This window comes from Myiozetetes cayanensis, unplaced genomic scaffold, assembly GCF_022539395.1.
Source record: "Myiozetetes cayanensis isolate MyiCay16 unplaced genomic scaffold, myiCay2020 scf5-8, whole genome shotgun sequence".
NCBI classification, from domain to species: domain Eukaryota; kingdom Metazoa; phylum Chordata; class Aves; order Passeriformes; family Tyrannidae; genus Myiozetetes; species Myiozetetes cayanensis.
Window position 1 is genome coordinate 11,054,284 of NW_026087742.1, and position 18,979 is coordinate 11,073,262.

General features: G+C 37.6%; 1 long non-coding RNA gene across 1 annotated transcript; it reads left to right on the plus strand.

The window, feature by feature from the left end:
• Window positions 1-588: 588 nt before the first annotated feature.
• On the plus strand, window positions 589-18,700 carry LOC126648607 (uncharacterized). The gene is made up of 4 exons (XR_007630847.1): window positions 589-688; window positions 1,634-1,812; window positions 17,593-17,642; window positions 18,579-18,700. It is a non-coding gene; the product is annotated as an uncharacterized LOC126648607 (long non-coding RNA).
• Window positions 18,701-18,979: the final 279 nt, after the last annotated feature.

An 18,979-nucleotide genomic window follows, 5' to 3' on the forward strand; every position in this document is an offset into this window, starting at 1 on the left:
ATAGAGATATTTAAAATTCTGGATGTATTTTTCTATTTTTAAACTCCATCTTATTAAGGTCTACAGAACTCCTAGAAGTTTGAATTTCTTGTGCTACTGTGTAAACCCAACTTTGCTGTTATCATCTCTTCTCAAACATCTTGTAATACATTCTGAGAAGTGTAATAATGCTGTTTGATATGATTATAATTATATTTTTAAAACCTTAGCCTAGATCTCATTATGAAACTTTTACCAATAGAAAGTAAAAATTGACAAATGGTTTCTGGTTCAAATGAATTTAAAAATTTGCTCCTGGAGGCCTCTCTCTAGCAAAACATAAAGATTCACCACAGCCTAAGTTCATAAGTGGCCTTAACCATTTAAAATCCATGTCTTTAATTACACCTTTGTAGATCTGCAAGCATTTACTAATATGATATTGAGCAGTGTTTTGACATTATTCTCTCTGACATTTGTTTTCTTTGAAGTGATAAATAGAGTTACGCTGGTTTTTGTTTAATGGTGAAGAAAAATAGCAACACTAATTATTTTCGTGTAATACATGACAGACTTTTCTTTCTGTTTTGCCTTAGTGATGGGTATTGTCCTGAAGTTTGCTTTTATAGTTTGTGGACACTAGAAGTTAAGAAGTGGAAAATCGAGATGACTGTTCCAGGCTGCTGTGCTCATGTTTTACTGCTGTCATGTAAGCCCCCTTTGAAATATCTACCAAAACATGTCTTTCATGCCACCCATGCTCAAAACTCTTCTCTGATGCAGTGCAGTAAGAACTCCACAGAAATCAGGTTTTACACTCACCTCTGTTTGAAAATGGTCCTCTCCTTGCTTTCCATTGAAGCCACCTGTTGCCTTTTATCACACACAGGCAGTGGCTGCGGGCACTGTTTTGTCTTTAGGATGCTTTGCAGAAATGCTTCCCAGGTGATAATATCAGTAACAACACTCATTTTCAGGCTGAATGTTTAGTATTTTAACCATTCATCTTCCTTCTGTTACTATAGCATTCATAATTTGACTGTGCTATCCAGTAATAATACTCGGGTTAGAAAAAATACACAGGATGAAGATCCAACAATACAATTACCATGATCTAGCTCTTACAGGTGTGGTTTTTCTTCTCTTCCTCTTAAGAAAACTTTTGTTTTCTTGTCTATTGTTATTCCTAGTTCAAGATGGGAAACCAAAAGATTTGAATTTACTCTGTTCAAGTTCACCTATCAAATTCTTAATCTGCCTCAGTAATTTGCATCAGTATAATGAATATTTATTGAAACCATGAAACTGAAATATATTAGCAATTAAAAAATGGGATATATTACTGTTTATTAAAGCACGATCACACCAGATAACCTGATATTTTCATTAACTTAGGATTTTAAGTAATTTATTTTATAGGGTAGGAAAATATTAGATTTTAGTCTGTGTGGACTTTTATAATGAATTTGAAACAATACCATGCAGAAAATTAGCAATTATTTAAAAAGATGGGGATAAGTAACAGAAATTGGAGATCAATAACAAATTAGTAAAAGGTTTGTTCTTGGAGCTGAAGAAACTTACAGACTAAGTTCCCCTAGGAATAATTCTGAGGTTTTTCTTACTTACTATTTCATTAATATTTTTCTCATAGGGAGCATGATAGTGACAACTGTTCATGCTGTTAAGTGGTGTTGGCAATATAAAGGAGAGCAAAGATTTCATACTGGAAGAACTGGATAATCCCAAGGAATGGCAATACAGAGGAAGAGTGGACCTGCAACAAGAAGGTTGTATTTTGGAGGCCAATATAAATAGAATCCCTGCCATCAGGTAGGAGTGAAGCATTTGGAAGTAATGAAAAATATATGTGCATTAATCTTGGATGTGATCACATGTTGCCCTTGCAGGACAATTATAAAAAAGGGCAAATAGGTATCCAAGGGTTACAAAGTGAAGGGATTGCTGTTGTACCTGGAAAAATTTAACACCATTGTTCAACGACCTGTGGGATTTAACTTGAAGTAGCACGGAATGAGTCTAAAATAGTTGGAATTTATCTGTATAACTGACATAGAGGACACAAGTACAGACAGTCTTGGTATTTTGTTTATTTTTGGAAAACTGCAAAAAAAATTAGTGAATGTAATTTACAAGAAGCAAAACTGGTGCTTATCTGTAATGCTTGTGAAAGGCACAGGATCAGCTGAGCATGTGTCCATGGAATTGCCCTGTCAGGACAGACATGAAGTAGCACACACTGGTGTGGTGTTGCTCACCATGGGGGCTTCATTCACCTCCATGGTGCTGTTCTGTTCTCAGAGAACAGGAATGCTCTGCTTCAATCTGCTGAGTCCAGGTCTTGCCAAAGGGCTTTTTGAACCTCTTTCTATACTGCTAACTCATGCTTGCAGAACTAGACTATCTTTTAATGAAGGGTTTATTTACAGAGATGTGATGATCTTATTTTCCATGTAAAACAAGTAAATATAGACTTATTTTTTGGTGCTCCTACAAAGGTGTTTCTGGGTTTATACAGTTGACTACACAGGCTGCAGGGATGGGAAAATAATTTAATTCTCAAGGCCATTCTTCTCCTTTTCTTCTGATCTCTACTGCAAGGACAGTGCTGATTTTTGTAGTAGTTTTCTACTGAGAAAAATAAAGAGGTGGCCCAGGAGACAATTTTGTACTAGAACCACATTCAACACTACAATTTCAATTCTTTTAGGCTGCCAATCTTTACTGTTGTAATTCACTGTGATCATACAACTTTCATGTGGTTTGAACAAAACTATTGGTCTTCACAGCCGCTGTTTACCATTTATCTATTCAAATGTCTTGTTACCACCTCCATGCCATCTAATGTGTTCCTTAAAAAAAAAAAATAAGTGTAAGAGAATAAATACAGGTGTTTTCCCAGTTCAAATGAAGTTAAGATCAGTTACATTATGTACTTAAACCAGCTGTAGTTAGTACTTTCTTAAATTATACTTTTTACGCTGTGGAAGATGTTACATCATGAACAGCCTTAGGTGTCTTACCCACCACTGATGAACCTGAGGAGCGTCAGCAGCATGAAAACCGTAAGGGGGAAATGAGCAACTGGTGTTTGAGCACCTCTTGCAGGCATTTCTGTGAAACAATTTAAGGGTCCGTTCACCAGGGGGTCACTGGCCATTCTGCTCCTGTGAATCTGCAAGGGTGATGTAAACCTAAAAGGGGAAAATTTGAAGAAAAATATTGTGTTCTCTTTTCTCAGCCTTGAAGTGGTAAGATAGAAATTATCAGTTTCTCTAGGGCCAGCCTTATTTCAGTATTAAATCAGACAGAAATTTTGGCTGTTTACCCTGGCAGGAGCTGGGAGGCCTCATCAGTGCTGCAAAGAATAAATCATAGATAATAATAATAAGATTAATATTATATTACTTTAAAGTGTTCATTCTAGAGAGCAGCAACATTTGGGTTTGCATCACCATCAAGAGACAACATGTCAAGCTGGCCTTTATGTGGTGTTGCTCCACTGGGAAATGTATCAGGAAATACTCCACGGGTGTGGGAAAGACCACACTGGATGAAGTGAAGTAAATAAAGCTATTTTGTTTAAGTATCCATGACTTGAATAAGCATGTGTTTGCAAGAGGCAAATTAGTAGATGGGCAAAGTAACAATTATTTTCAATGCAGGTTTGAATCTGCTTATGGCTTATACTTCTTGGATTAGCTTTAAATGAGCAAAGACTGTATCTTTATCATTGTAATTATTATCCTTTGTCATCATTCTGCACTTCCTCCTGTGCATCTAACAAGACCTAAGCATAGTTTAGGAGAAGAGACCTTTTCCCTATCTCTTTATTTGGAGAGAAAAATCTTCTGCCAAATTTTCCTAAGAGTACCTTAAATGAAAGGAATTTTGAAGGAGAGGGAACAAGTAAGAACATTAATATAAAAATAACCTTCTTTGCAGCAACCCTTATAGTAGTAAAAAACCCAAATGTGCAGATAAAATACTTGATAGCTCAGGACCTGGGCTAAAACTTAAATGCCATCATCATCAAGAAGAATTCCTTCTGCTGTTACTGCACAGTACAAGCAAAGAAGGTTTAGAATGATAAACATACCCTATGTTTTTGAATCAATAGCTTAAAGTTCCTCTGTATCTCTTCACTTTTTTCCTCACCTCTTTTTATTCATCAACCTTTCTTGCACATGTGTATTAACAGAGGCATGTATATCTTTTTTGTTCCAATAAGGTTTAATATCAGTGGAGAGATCATCCCCCGGTTGGATTCAGCATTCATAGGCTTAATATTCCCCTAATTGGAACAGATTAATTAGAGCTAAAGTGCTTCCTTCACCATTCTTTCAAGCACACATGTGGCAGTACATTTCATTAATTATTTTAAATATTGCTTTCATAATTTAAGGTCTGGATTATTCTAACTTTATTTGTGCCCAGAAAAAAACATTTCTCTGAAGCTCCTTCCCCTCTGGATAAACCAACAGTGACACTGCCATGCTTGTACTCTTCTGTGCTTTTCCTCCTCCTTCTACTTCCTACGGGGTCCAGATGCCAGTCAAGGAGTGTGAAGATTGGGAGAATAGAGGTTTTAGGGAAAAGATGGCTTGTATCAGGATACTAGGACTGTTCCTTAATTTAACTGATGAAATAGGAGCTGAATTCATTAGGACATTTAGCCTCTATCATATGTGGAATAAAAATCCTTTCCCCCGTTCTTTGTACGTCTGAGCTCTTAAAATGATAACCTTTTATTTCGTGTATACATGTACTGTGTATTGTTACCAGGTCAGACTTTTTCATTCTTATTATTCCTCACCCTGTTAGACTGGGTTTATATCTTTTTTTGCTCACACATTCCTTTGAAGCTTCTGCAATCAATATGCAATTGCTTTCTATTAACTGAAACAATATATATATGAAGTGAGTATAATCTAAGCACAATACATTGTTCCAGGCAGCAGCAATGAAAAAGCAAAGTATTGTTTACTGCAGCACAATAGAAGTGGCTGGTGCCTGTGGTATCCATTCAGCTTGTATTTATTCAAATAGTCTTGAGAACACTTTAGCCAGAAGCAAATTTGAAAGGCAAAATGGGAGAGTAGAAGTGCATAAAAGACCTGAGAGAGGGAGAGAAGAGGAAAAGCTGAAAAAAAGCCAGGGAAGTAAAATGGAAAGACTTATGAAAAGGAGAGGGAGGCAGAAGAAGATGGCTGGCAAGGAAAAGGAAAGTAAATGGGGAAGAAAGAGGAGAATGTTTATATGAGCATTTTAAATAATGTTTGATGTCATGTTCATTTCTGATACCACTCTCTGTACATACACAGAAGCAGGCTCACAGTAAGCAGAATTAAGAATGGTGCAGTGGATGCCTAAAAATATCAGTTAAATTAAATCCTGATATAAATATACAGAATACGAAATTCTTATCTAGGGAAAACGAAGCCAGGTAGAGCCTGTTATTGGAAGGAATAAATATGGAGTCCCTGTCCTTCTTTTGAGATATTTTTATTTCAAGATGCCTAATCCTTCTCCTGTATGGTTGTCTACCTAATACCACTCCCTCACTTCACTCACCCAGCCCTAGGCTTTTGCCACTGTTTCACTGCCTTCTCACACGTGGCTGTTTCTTCTTTGCTTCTGACCAGTGGATTCAGAGATGGGATGCCATGAACTCTCTTTGACTATTTTGAATAAGAGAGGTCTTGCAATCACATCCTCCATTTTTATAGTTATGGAAGCTTGTTCTTCATGTGAAGATTTAAAGAGCACTTTGTATGCCTTAGTCATTAATTCAACTGATCAGAAAATAAACATGCATATGTACTCTATACTATTATAGTCTGGGAGGATTTTAGTCTGGAATAGGTTGATGAAATCTAATTATATCCTTGAAATTACAGTGAAAATTGTGTGTCATGCATTATTGGTAGTACCAGTTACCAATTATCTAAGGACATAGGTCCTTAAATCACAACACTTAACTAAATTTGTAACTTTTGTAAGGTTTTAAGGAGGGCTTACACCAGCCCATAAGTCCTGGAAATTGATTTTGTGATGGATCTCCCGTGGAAAACGTTTTTTGAACACCAGGTTTGGAACCTGCCGTATTTAAATAATATTCTGCTCATTGAAAAAGGTTTTACTTAGTTTTGTACAAGAGGTATATACTAATAAATAATGTCTGTAGCCATATGTATGCCTTCCAAGACCTGTTTAAGTGAATTGGGGGCTTTGTGCAGAATTGTCTGATATCGTGTTGTGCCACCAATTTTTTATTCTCAACTCTAGGTGATTTTCTTTAGGTGGTGTGTCTTACTCTTTGTGTTGGGGGTTGTGAGTATTTTTTAACAATCCTGCAAAGCAATGATCCCATGATGATGGGTCATGGTAATCTTGTTTGTGCAGGGCTGGGAGAAACAACTTTGTGAAAGTTTTGATCATTTGCTGAAGGACTGACTGCAGAGAGGAAAACAACCCTTGTTTTGGCCCTATTGAAAAGGTTGACTTTTTTTTCATTTTAGCTTGCTTTTGTGGCCATCTAAACTCCCAGGTAGAATAATGAAAGTAAAGGAGAGACTATCTGAAATTTATCCCTAAGAATGTAATTTAGCTGAAATAAGTTTTATTTCAGTGCCAGGACTGAGGTTCAGAGAGGGAAGCAATTGGCCTCCATTTGCACACTTAAAACTTAGGGATCTGGGGGTTGTAATTTTTTTTCCTAATGGATCCACATTCTGTAAAATGCCAGTTTAATGGAGGGAGAATTGTAGATAATTATATCTTTTGAGCTTCTCAAAGTTCTTTTTAGGTTGAGTCTGTGGGCCAGAAATAATTGTGATGAATAGGAACAGGTTACATTTCTTTTTTTTCCCCCCTTGCCAGTGTTGTTTTTTTGGGTTCACCTAAATATCCCCAGGCTGACTCTTACCCTGCTCTCAACTGAACAAAAACTGCTTGTAAACCAAATGTATTCAGAGTACATCAGATTTTAACCCTCTTTCTGGGCCTATGCTTAATACTCAAGGAAAAGAAAGGTATTGTTTCTTAAAGAGGATTTTATTTCTTTGTAAAGATTGGTGTTTGAAGCTGCTCCAGATTTGTAGAATTTGAGAATCCTTTAGTGGGCAGAGGGAGGTTAAATGGAGCAATAAATTCCAAGTGTTATGTTATTGGCATTAGGCATGCAGGGTGAGGTTCTTCAGAGCAGCTTGGACAACACAGATATACAGCCTCTGTAAAATGGAATGGGGGCTGCATAGCTGCAGCTCCAGCATAGTTTTAAAAAGTCTCTTTTGTAGTGAGTTTATGGCACAATTTTGAAGCAATTTTGCAATCCTTTTGTTTCCTTTTGCTGCCGTTGATCATAGGCTTTTTTTTCTCTGCATGTTGTGATTGGTTTCAACCCTTCCATAGCCTTCTAAAGTCTGAGTCAAAGTTAAAATATAAAAATATATAATTTCTGAAATGCTGTGGCTTTAATAACAGTAAAGAGTGGGGAGTGGAAACAGAAAACAAGATCGTGACCTGGATTAACCATGCTTTGATAGATTAAGTTTATTTTAGCAGTCTGGGCCTCTCTGGAGTGAAGACTAGAGAAATTCACTTGGTTTTTTTGAATAGGTCCTATTTTCTGCAACTTTCCTTCTGGTCTGTTTTCTTCCTGTCATCAACTACTTGGGCTCAAGAAACCTGACTTGTTTATGTAAACCTGATGACAGAATTTGGACCAACAGGAAAGTCAGGAAATCACTATTGCTCTTAATTCTAGGAGCAAGGCAAATATAATACATATTTCAAGCAACATTTGGCTTTAATAATCATTCTACAAAGGGAAGAGACGTTGCCCAGACAGAAAGCAGCATTCATGGGGAGAGAATCAGAAAAGTGGAGAAGGTATATTCAATCCTTGGAGATTTATTTGTGCAAAAGTTAGCTTAAATGGAAAACAGAAACTACATATTGCTGTATAATTTTTTTAATAGTCGTAGCTTAGCCAAATCCCTGAGGATAAAATGCTTAAAGAAAATAAGCAACAAAAGAAATAAAATTAAAACAAAATAGTCTCAAGTGCTCTGTAAAACAATCTTGAAGACTATCCAGAAAGTACATCTGCTGTTGGATGATGGAAAAGTACATGACAAACAACCAAATAGCAGTGCCACTGGCATGGAAGGATTCATTTTCAGATAGTCGAGATAAAGTTGTGAAACATAATAATACCTACCTCTCATGTCTGTTGAATTTAGTGCTTTACAGGATAAAGCTGAGGAAAAAAAAAACAGCAAAATCCCTTTTAAGATGGAGAAAGCCAATGCACAGAGACAGTTTACTTAAGGTTGTGTATTAGAGCTCTAACACAGCTGGAAATTGAACCAAAGTCTCCTGTGCCCAGACTGGTGTCTCATTTAATAGGTCATGTCTCTCCACGGCACAGTGGGGCAAAACTCTGTCAGGCTTTTTTTGTAAGTGCATTTACTTATCTCCATTTTCTTGAACCATTAGAGAGCTCCTGGAGAGAGAATGCAGAAGTGTTTTGCTTTCTGCCATCATGTGCAAAATTATTAGTGTTATAGTTGTACTGATCTGGTATTATCTGATTAGTATTTTTTAGGTGTCTAGAAAGAGTTCAGTACTTGTTTCAGTTATTTTAGCATAGTGGCAGCAAGATTAGCCCTGTGTGTGAGTGCTGGATGTTTAAACCTGGGAATTCAACTGGTGGAAGTGGATGAAGGGAGGCAAGGAGTTAGAACTGCTAAGTGTGTGGGTAGCATTGTCCCAGCCCATCAACTCAGAGGAAGAGAGAGGAGGTGGATGGATAAGAGAGGAGGCAGCATTAACAGAGTCTGAATGTACCATAGCCCTCAGGGTGATTGCAGTCTGCCCAAGTAGCCAAACTCCTACAGAGGTCCAGATACACTAAGCCCAAATCAGCCTCTTGTACGCCTTTGGACTTCCTTTTATAAACCACTTATGCAAACTCTTTGAGTCTTTTGACTCTTCAGTCAGGACATGGGGAGTGGGATACAGATGAGGGATCAGTCTTCCTCTCCAAAGTTAAGGTTTTTTTACAGGTCAGGTGAGGTGTTAGTACAACATCTGCAAATGTCTGAAAAGAAGGCACTCAAATAAGAAGTGTATGAAGATCTAAATAAAACTTTTGTGAGTTTTAGCAATGCTTACATATTTCGTTTCTTTGAAAGAGCAAAGGAGATGTATTTATTTTTAACTGGAATCACTGACTCTCCATGTAGACAAATTTCTGCAGAATCACCTGCCATCCAGGGAACCTGCACTGTGAGCTTCCTCGTAACGCTATTGGCACAAGTTGGTTGAGGATTAGGATGTGGTGGGGTTGCTACCACTGAAGCAAATACAGTTTAAACAGGTTTGCTCTGACTTAGTACTGTCACAGACCTGAGTCTCAGCTATAAGGAAAGCTTGGGCACCAGCCTTATATTCACCATCCTGAGTTGGTGTTTGCTATCTTTGCTGGGAACAGGGGGTGAGTGCAAGTTCCGTTTCAGTAGCGTGTAACTGTTTAATGTTCAGACAGGCACAGTAAAATGGCAAGGCCAGAATGTTGCATGTCGAGGTTTAATTCTCTGCTATACAATAAAATTTCTAGACAGCTTGCCAAAAAACACCATGAAGCTCCTCTAGTCAATAGTTTAGGTTTGGAGTGACAATGCCAGGAGTCTGCTAAGTGTTGAGGTTTCCTGCGAGACTCATGCATTCAGCAACCATTGTCTTCATTTCCTTACTTCAGCCAGGCTTTTGTAATTGTCTGTGGAGGGAGAGAAGATACAAGTTGTCTTCTCCTGACTCATAATTTCAATTCAACTTATGGCCTACTCAACAGGTAGAGAGGGAAGGATCCAGACTTAAGCCCTTTCTTCCCTGGATCCATTTTTATCTCCTGTGCCTGTGAGAGTGCAGCAGTGTCTGCCAGCAGTAACTATCTGATCTCCTACTTTGAAGCTGTTCTTTTGTACACATCCACAAAAGTAGGACTAGATAGTGGTCTCCTGGGAGAATGCTTTAAGCAGTCGTCAAGCATAGACTCTTTTTTGCTTTTGCTTCAGATTTTTCTGTGGTTTAGGCAGAGCTGAACAGGAAAGATTAAGATCTCGGGTGAAAGTTGTTGAAGGATGTGCATTGAGCATCAGGAGTTAGGTACCTCTTTGAGAACATTACAAAGGAATTTGAACACATCATCCCTGTTGATGGAGGCCTAACTATATATAGGCAGGGACTTTATGTGCCTATGGATAAGGAAATCTCCGAACCAGATTTTAAAAATTTAAGTACATAAAAATGCAGTGCTCAAATTGAAACTCTTTAGTAGTTTTTTCCCAATATATCTCCAAAAGTTGGATTCCTTTACTTTGTCAAGTCACAAATATGCTGTAACTATATGCTGTGATCCTGGTTGTGTGTTCTTTCAGTACTGCTTTTAATGATTTGCACACTAGGCAGTACACTTTGTTGATTTAAAGGAGGGAAGTTATGCACCTTAGAATCTATGCAGTTTGTGTTTTCAAAATTGCTTGGAAAGTATTTACATTCTGCCAGTAATGATGTGCTAATGTTCAATGATAACATATCATCATGTGTTAACTGATTCAATATTGTGAAACTTGTACTACAAAAAAAAAAAAAAAAAAAGAGAGTTTCTCCCTTCTCTACCATGAAAATTGAAAATGCCTGTTAGGATTGGAAGAATGCAATGATCAAGTTCTATTGTAATGAGCAACTGAATGACTTTGCTCACTGACAGTTTAGTCATCCTGAATTTTTAGCATGTTGGTAGTAGTTAGTGGCTTTTAGTATTTCTCTAGATTTAAAAGGACGAGAAAGATAACTCCATATTTAGTGAAGTTACTTAATCAGGAGATTATGTCAAGAGTAAATTGAAATAGCAAGGAATATGGTCATAGTCATATTCATCTGTCTCATTCGAGACTTGCAATATATAAAAGAGGTAAAAGAATTAGTTAAGAGGAAAATCCAATGTTGAATTGTAAATGCATATCCTGGAATGCGTTTTTTGTTGTTTTTTAAGATTTCTGTGAATACCTTCTTTCCTGTTATTCAGCTGAGTTGTTTATTTTATGAAAGAAAACCAATTTCTGCTTCAAGGGGATGGGGAAAAGGACAAGAACCTTGTCATCTGTGTACAATCAAAGCTGTGACCCAGAAAACTGGTTGTGTGGACCCAAAGTTTCACTTAGTGATTGTAAAGTTGTGGTCTGAAAAGGAATTTGCAAATTACTTGATAGAGGAGAAGATGGTATTCAAATAAATTCTTAGCAATTGGACAAAAAATGATTTAAAAAGTATCTAGAAGAAAGAGCAGGCAATGAATGAAATAGATGTGATGAGCTTGAGTTTATGACCCTGATTTTTGGGTGTCTGAGTTAAATGTCGGATCTATCAAATACATGTCAAGACTGAAAAAGTGAAAAGTTAGTCTCTCTTTTAATTTTATGGGTACCATGATAGGCACTCCTGTTTTGTCAGAGTGAAGACCACTTAACCTTGTTAGAATATTGCTGGTGCTCACATGTAAATGTTAATTGATAATAACAGAGCAAAAAGGAACTGTATTTGAAAGATCTTTTCATGGTTTTTAGAAGTCTTGCACTTCCCTCCCATTGTCCCACGTCCCTTGTGTCACTATATTAGTGAATGTTTCCCTGGAGGCTTCTATAAGCGGAGGGAAAAGCTGAAGAGCTGCTTATTTGCTACATCAAAAAGAGCAGCAGTAGAAATCAATGAACCAAAACTTCCAGCAGAGCAGGAAACTGTTTATAGGTCAAATAGTAATGAAATAATTTTTTTCCCCCTAATATTTCCAAACACCCTCAGACTATCCCCCTCCACTGAGTTATTGTAGTCTGACATCACTTGCATTTGTGGGTTCTGTAATTAGCTTACAATAAGTTTTATACATAAACATGGAAATTGCCATGATTTATTTTGAACTTAGTCCTCTCCCTGCTGTCACAGAGTTGCTGCAGCTATTCCACAATGACAGCTTTGGGAAGGGTAAAAGAGGACTGTTTGCAGCTATTTCTGACCTCTCTGGACAACAAAAAAAGGGAGAATAAAAAGGGAACTGAAAAGGCAACCAGGATGGAATTCTTGTATTTGTGCTTTACTGGTACTGTAGACTTTTAATCTCTATGTACAAGTACAAAAGATGTGACAGTGTTGAAAGAAAGGTAATTCCAGTAGACACATCAGTGCAGTTGTGTTTTCAATAAGCTAACATTTATAATTGTTTTATTCTATGTTGCATAGCAATACAGGTTTTAAGACAAGGGAAATCCTTACCTAGAACTAGAACTACTAAAAACAGGTTTAGGAGATATAATTGCTTGTAGGAAGAGATACATGGGGTTGGTATTTGTAATAAAAACTTAAGAAAAAGCAGAAATGGGTTACAACAAAATATTGAAGTCTGTGTTGTCAGGGACTTGCTGGAGCTGAGGAGTCCTTGGCAGTGAGTATCTACCCCTAGAAGAAAACAAAATCTTAATTGGAATTCAAGATATTAGGAAAACCATTAAACTTGAGACTAATGAGAAACTTTTACTTGTCTGAAAGAGTATCAGTTAGGGATCTTAAAAGGAGGTAATAAGAATTTAGGTCATATTTAGAAAAAAAAAAAACAAATCAAATTTTCAGTATAAAAAACAGGTTTTTGGAGCTGAAAAAGCACGAGGAAAAAAAGGGGAGGGGGGAAAACAGTAAGATAAATAATGTCTCAAAAGATAAGTAAGAAGGAAAATAAAGGGTCCAATGGAAGCATGGTGTACTGTGTAATGGGTTTTTCAGCAGCCAAGAGTTAGCATGACAGATGCAAACATGGTCATGTCGTGCAGGACAATGCACTGCCTTCTGCTAGAGGAGGAAGCCTTTAATGCCAACTGTAAACTGGCCTGGCAAGCATGGTAATTTCTATTAAATCAGATAATCTTCTAAGAGAAAGTTTTGTTGGGTTTTTTTCGTGTGTGTTTTGTTTGTTTGGTTGGGGTTTTTTTAATTTTTATTCTTTTTATGTGTCTAGAACAGGAAATACAAAGTATCATTAAAAGGTATCGTTAACCATGCTTTTGGATAGTAAAAGTGAGAGTGTGGGTGAAGTTTTCAACTGACTGACTGTTTATCAAAACAACTGACCCTTTTTTTCTAGAGTTGACTCATTATCATTGTTTTAAATACCTTTTCCTGCAATGATTTTCTTTAAATCCTCAAAGTTGTATTTCAATCCTGAGTGAACATCAAGATAGCATGACATGCTTGTTCTCTGCTTGTACTCATCATTCTTTTGCTTACCTTAGCTCCAGTGCAAGAGAAAGAGACCTTATTTACAGAAAGTACATAGACATTTGATTTCTCAGTCAATGTTGTATGTCAATATTAAGATGAAATACTTAAATTCAGTTTTCAGCTGTTCAGACTGTAATTCTAATGCTTCAGTTTAAAGTTCTGTGCATAATATTAAAGTAATTTTCCTGACATTTATTTATGAGCAAACTATTGATATTTATATAATCTGTAGCTGGGGAAATACAAAGTAGTCAATTTGGAATCTTGGTCACTTTTGGTTTCAATAGTGTAAGCATATTATTTTTATTTGGCTAGAGTTGTGGTAGAGGTTTAGCTTTAACATGCGTGTTAGCTACAGCTTGAGAAGCACATCCATATTGTATTGTCTTACATCTACACTCTAGTCCTCTGTGGGTTTTTTTTATGAACATTAGTAATCATACAGGCATATTGTGCTTAAGAGCTGTACTTGTCACAATTAAAATGTATGATGTATAGCTGTACTTATGGAGATTTAATTAATGCAGAACAAGCAGAAATGAAAATAATGTGATTTTTATTGTCAATCAGATGTAGATTCTCCCAAGGAAAGTAATCAAAATCCTATTTCAAATTCCCTAATCACACAGAAGACATTTTTCAGTCCTTCTCAATCTTCAGGTTTCTGGCTTTGTTTGCTCTGGGGAGTGGTGAAGGAGAGAACTCAGAGAAAGGTAAGAAAGGGACACTGTCTTCTTAAGTGAAGACAATTCAGTGAGATGACGTGAGTGGAATGTAATATTCTGTGAATGGAACCTGCAGATGTGAAAAATGGATAAGGAGTAGTAAGTTCCTGGTGACAACATCAGTGTTAGGTAAAGCATTTCAGGAGAGAGATACCTTTCAGTTTTGACCTTGATGTACAATATATGAAGGAAATTTATTTCCCTTCTGTTGCTTATATCTTTATACAACCTTGTAAGTCTGTGGTTCTGGAGCTACATTTGCTTTTATGTCATGACACGAGATGCAAGTGATTTCAAATTAACTGGTCAATGCTAGTGCATTAATGCATGGAAAATAACCACGTACTTCCTGGATGCTAAAGACTGCAGATCAGGGCTCCATGCTATGGGGTAATCAGACCTGCAACTCTTCATTAGGCTGTACAAGCTAAAAATCTGGCAATTCAAAATATTCTTTCCTTATGAACAGGCTCCTGTGGCAAAAGCACAACAGAAATCCCCAAACCCAACAAAAAAACCCCAAAACAAACAAACAAACAAACAAAAGCACCCCCAAAAAAAACCCACAAAAAACCCCCAAAACCCAAACAAGTTAATTAGAGCTAATCAAACACATTTTTTAGGGTTTTTTCAGAGTAGAGATACTCTGCACTTGCAGCACTCTGAAAGTACTGCCTGATTGAAAGCTCTATTATAAAGACTTTCTGGGTCTGTAGGTTTTACTGGGGCAGACATGCTCCCTCTCAGCCTGGGCACAGCAGATTCCCACTGCTGGCACTGCAGCATGATCCCAGGTTTTTCTGGACATAGGGGAGCTCATGAGCAGACACACCACTGTAAAGCACCTCTCTTGCCCTTCCTGCCCATCAGCAGAGCCAGATGGATGAATATTTGCTATTTGGAATGCTGTGTTGGTGCTCACAAAATGGAAGCTGCCCTCTCTCAATCAGCAGCGTTTGTGAATATGAACAAACCTCTTGTTGAACTGGAAAACAGATTTCTGGAGTCCATGGGCTGAATTTTGAGCATACAGGAAGGTGGATTAGCTGGATGTGGGTCTATTCAGCATTTATAAACACTCTTACACTAATGCACGCAGACCAAAGGGTGTTAACATGATGAGAGCAAAATTATGATGTAACCAATATCACATGGAATTGCTACTCTCTTTTCCTGTAGCTGCTAAGGGACCTAGCTTATTTAAAGTGTTTGCTCTCTCCCCACAGCTATACAAAACACCACATTTCAGGCAAAACAGAAGTAATAAACCAGACCCATGGTCTTGCCAATCTCCCCTCCCAACACCTGCATTGAAACTGCAGCAGTCCAGCTCTGAAAACAATACACAGACATGCATCTAAGGAATAGTTAGACTTAACTAAATGACCACTCATTTAAATACCCTCTGTCATCCTGGGAACTGATTCTTTCTAAAGAGCAGCTCCACTGGAGACGATAGCGTGGATTACATGATCGTAAAATCGGTGTAAATGGGATCAGAAGCAGATCCATTAACTCTAATTAGGGAATGTGGTGTGATCCTATTTCACTGCACTGCATACAGGCTGTATGGCTCTTTATTTCAAGTGACAGACGTTTGTTTTCCAGCACTTAATTTGCACATAAAATTAATGGTAATGCATCCAAGAGCTGATATTGCTAATATGCAGCATTAGCAAAGCTCACTCTGTCCCCAGCTTCTGCTCAGGAAAGGATTCCAAAAAGAGAGAAAACAGCTCAGGCTCAGTGGAATAATGGCATTTTCTGTCTTCTATAGTCAACCATTTCAGCCCAATGAGTGTTGAAAATAGAGATGATTATTTACTTTCCATGGTGGTGGAAACAATTTTCAATGGATAGCACATTTCTATCAGGGTATAACATTTGCTCCTCCTAGAAGCAGGAAAATTCTGTAGACAGATTTTTGCCTGCCTAAACCTCCGACCAGCTGACTAACCCCCAAGGTTTAATAGCTGGTAGACATCTGTAGGCAAAAGCAAGAGAAACGAGTTCATCAAGGAACTACATCATGCTTCCAACATGTGGCAACATGAGTGCCTCTTCACCATCTGTTATTTGTGTGAGGATTTTATTATGTAAATGACGGTACACACTGCGCTCCAAACAAAGGAAAATGATTCCCCTTACAGTATGTTGCGACTGCCAGGCTTCTGTGTCAGCCCCGAAACAAATAATGAAAACAGCAGAGGAATGGCAGGCAGAGTATCTTGGGTTCTTCTACTTGTCCCCTCAAAAGGGAGCAAATATCCCGAGGAACAATTTGTTTCTTGTATACGTTGTGACTGGTAAAGGCAGGTAATGAAACATAAAGATTGTTAATGAAACAGCAAACATTAGATGGATGAAGGCAAATTGAGGTGAGATTTGAAGACTTAAAACAGGTTGAAGAGAGAATCCTGCAAAGCTGTGGAGAGTTGTAGACTCTCTGGTCTCACTGAAAGACAGAAATAGGAAACTGGGGCCCTAAATCATCTGCAATACAGAAAAAATGTTGTGGGATAAGGCTGGAAGTTCATATCCTGCCCTACATCCTGGTTTAAAATTTTCCATTAAATTACCAATTTAAATTGAAATGTAATTATCTTAACTGGCATATTTTTGGCTGCTGTGATGAAAAAAAAAAATCCCTGTGCTACACTGGATCAAGTAAAAACCCATAGGAGTTCTAACACTGGCCCTTAATCAAAGTCTGCAAAGGCACAAAGGCTATGAGCTAATCTATGCCAAGCCAAGTTGGACAGTATGGCACTGCCTGGAGCATCCTTCTGGTGGCATTTAAAGCACCTGGTGCCCTAGGAAAAGGAATTGCATCCAAAGCTGTAAATTCTCTGCTCTCCTTGTATCCATCTACCGACCAACAGGGGTTGCTCTGATAGCAACACAATATTTCACGGGCAAGAAAATGCACCACTATTTTTATTTCATTAATTTATTTAATATGTGATGCCCAAGTAGTTGTCTGCACTCACACCCTTACTGTGTGCTTCATGTGGTTTAATATAATTAAAATATTGCTGGTTTTATTGGCTTAACTCAAATCTTATTTTGATAATTGGAAAAGATATGCATCAGGGATTAATTTTTTATTCCAAATTAATTTAAACAGAAGTAACTGAAACCAGTGTCAGAACTGACCAAATTGATGATTTAAGGGTGCTTGGTTACTTCCTGCATTGTCTTTGTGTGATTTCTTATTTGTCAGCTTTTCCTGACTTAATTATGATTAAGTGTTGAACTTTACAGATGGCCAACTGCTGGTACTTCTGTATTGATCAGTTGTTTTTATTAATGTGTTAAATTTCGTGGTTGCAACAGGATCATATTTTGTGATAGAACAGCTAATAGCTGAAAAAATCTACCATAAGTTTCAAGCACCCCAGCTTTAGCAGGTATTCCTTTTCTTTCAATTTATTTTTTTTTCTGCTTAATTATTCTTTTACCTCTAACTTTCTTAAGGATACTTCTGAAATGTTTTCATGCTAAAAAACAAACCTGTGTTATTTTTTAACAGGTAGCAGCAAAAGAACAGAAAGGAGCTACCACTTACACCTGGAAGCACAGGTAGAACTAGCTTGGTTTTCTGGGATTTTTTTGGAAGTCCTTAAAATCAAAATCTATAATTTCTGCTAGGGCCTGTTGTCGTGGGGGTTTTTTTGCAGAATTAGAAATCAATGTCAACCATAATCTAATTCCTCAAGTCAAACCATTTAGTTCAAATTTGCAAATGAGTCATAAGCTTGCTTTCATTATTGATGGAGTCCAAAACAGTTCACAATAAACTAAAATATGGATTAATATTGCTGTGTCATATTCTTTTCCTCTCATAGGGCATCTCTAAAATTCAGGCATCCTTTGAAGCTAAGTTTTTATACAGATGGTCATCAAAACAGCATAACAGATCTTTGTGAAGTGAAAAGTACTGAAAGTTAGGAATGAATGTGAAATATATGCTTTTCCATCACATTTTTTCAATTGCTACATACGTCATACACGTTTCTGAATCCGTCTTCCTCCTATTCTATGAACAGTGATATTTTCATAAAAATCATGGATAAAGCTTTTAATTTTGTGTCCAGTTTGCTGCCATTTAAAATTTATTTTTTCCACAGTGACCTGTGCAGTCTCCTTACTTATAACATAAAGCTGAACTAAACTATAACTGTGGAGTTCCTGTCTTCTATCCAACATATGCTGTTTTACATGTCACATGTATACATATGATATTCATAATTATTCTATATCCTGAAACTTAGAAGAGATCTTTCAAATGGGAATGCCAATATTATTTTTCTTGAGATACATGTTATATGTAACTACAATTATTCATTCCCATGTAAGTGATTTTTCCCTACCAGTTTGTATATATAAACTGATGGGGAATAGTTACATAGTAAACACTCCGTACAGCTGAAGTCTTTGTAACCTTAGAAGCCTGGAAATGACATTATTAATATCCCATGTGAGGTTTTACCCGGTCTTCTGTTTTTTGTTTCTCAGAGCTCTTCAGCGTGTGGGAAGGAGCCCCACTTGCCCACAACTCACTGATCTGAACGGGAGCTGGAAAACTTGGGAGAAATATCAGCCCCCTCTCTAGCCATGGCCACAGTAGTAAGACTTCAGCTCAAGGTGGGTTGTGCACTGCAGCTGCCCCTGAAGGTCAGCAGAGGGAAGGCACAGCTGCAATTCCATGAGAGCCTGGCCAGGGTGATGGGATGCCACAGCCCCTCAGCACCGCTGGGATGGCGTTAAGTGGGATGCCAGTAGACGTCTCACAATCTCAGCAGGACGCTAAGCTCAACACCAGCTGTCAGAAATGCCTTCCAAGCCCTTTGGTCAAGCAACAGGGGGTCTTAGGAGGTGTCAAAAGTATTGGCCAGCCTTCTAACCTAGGGCTATGG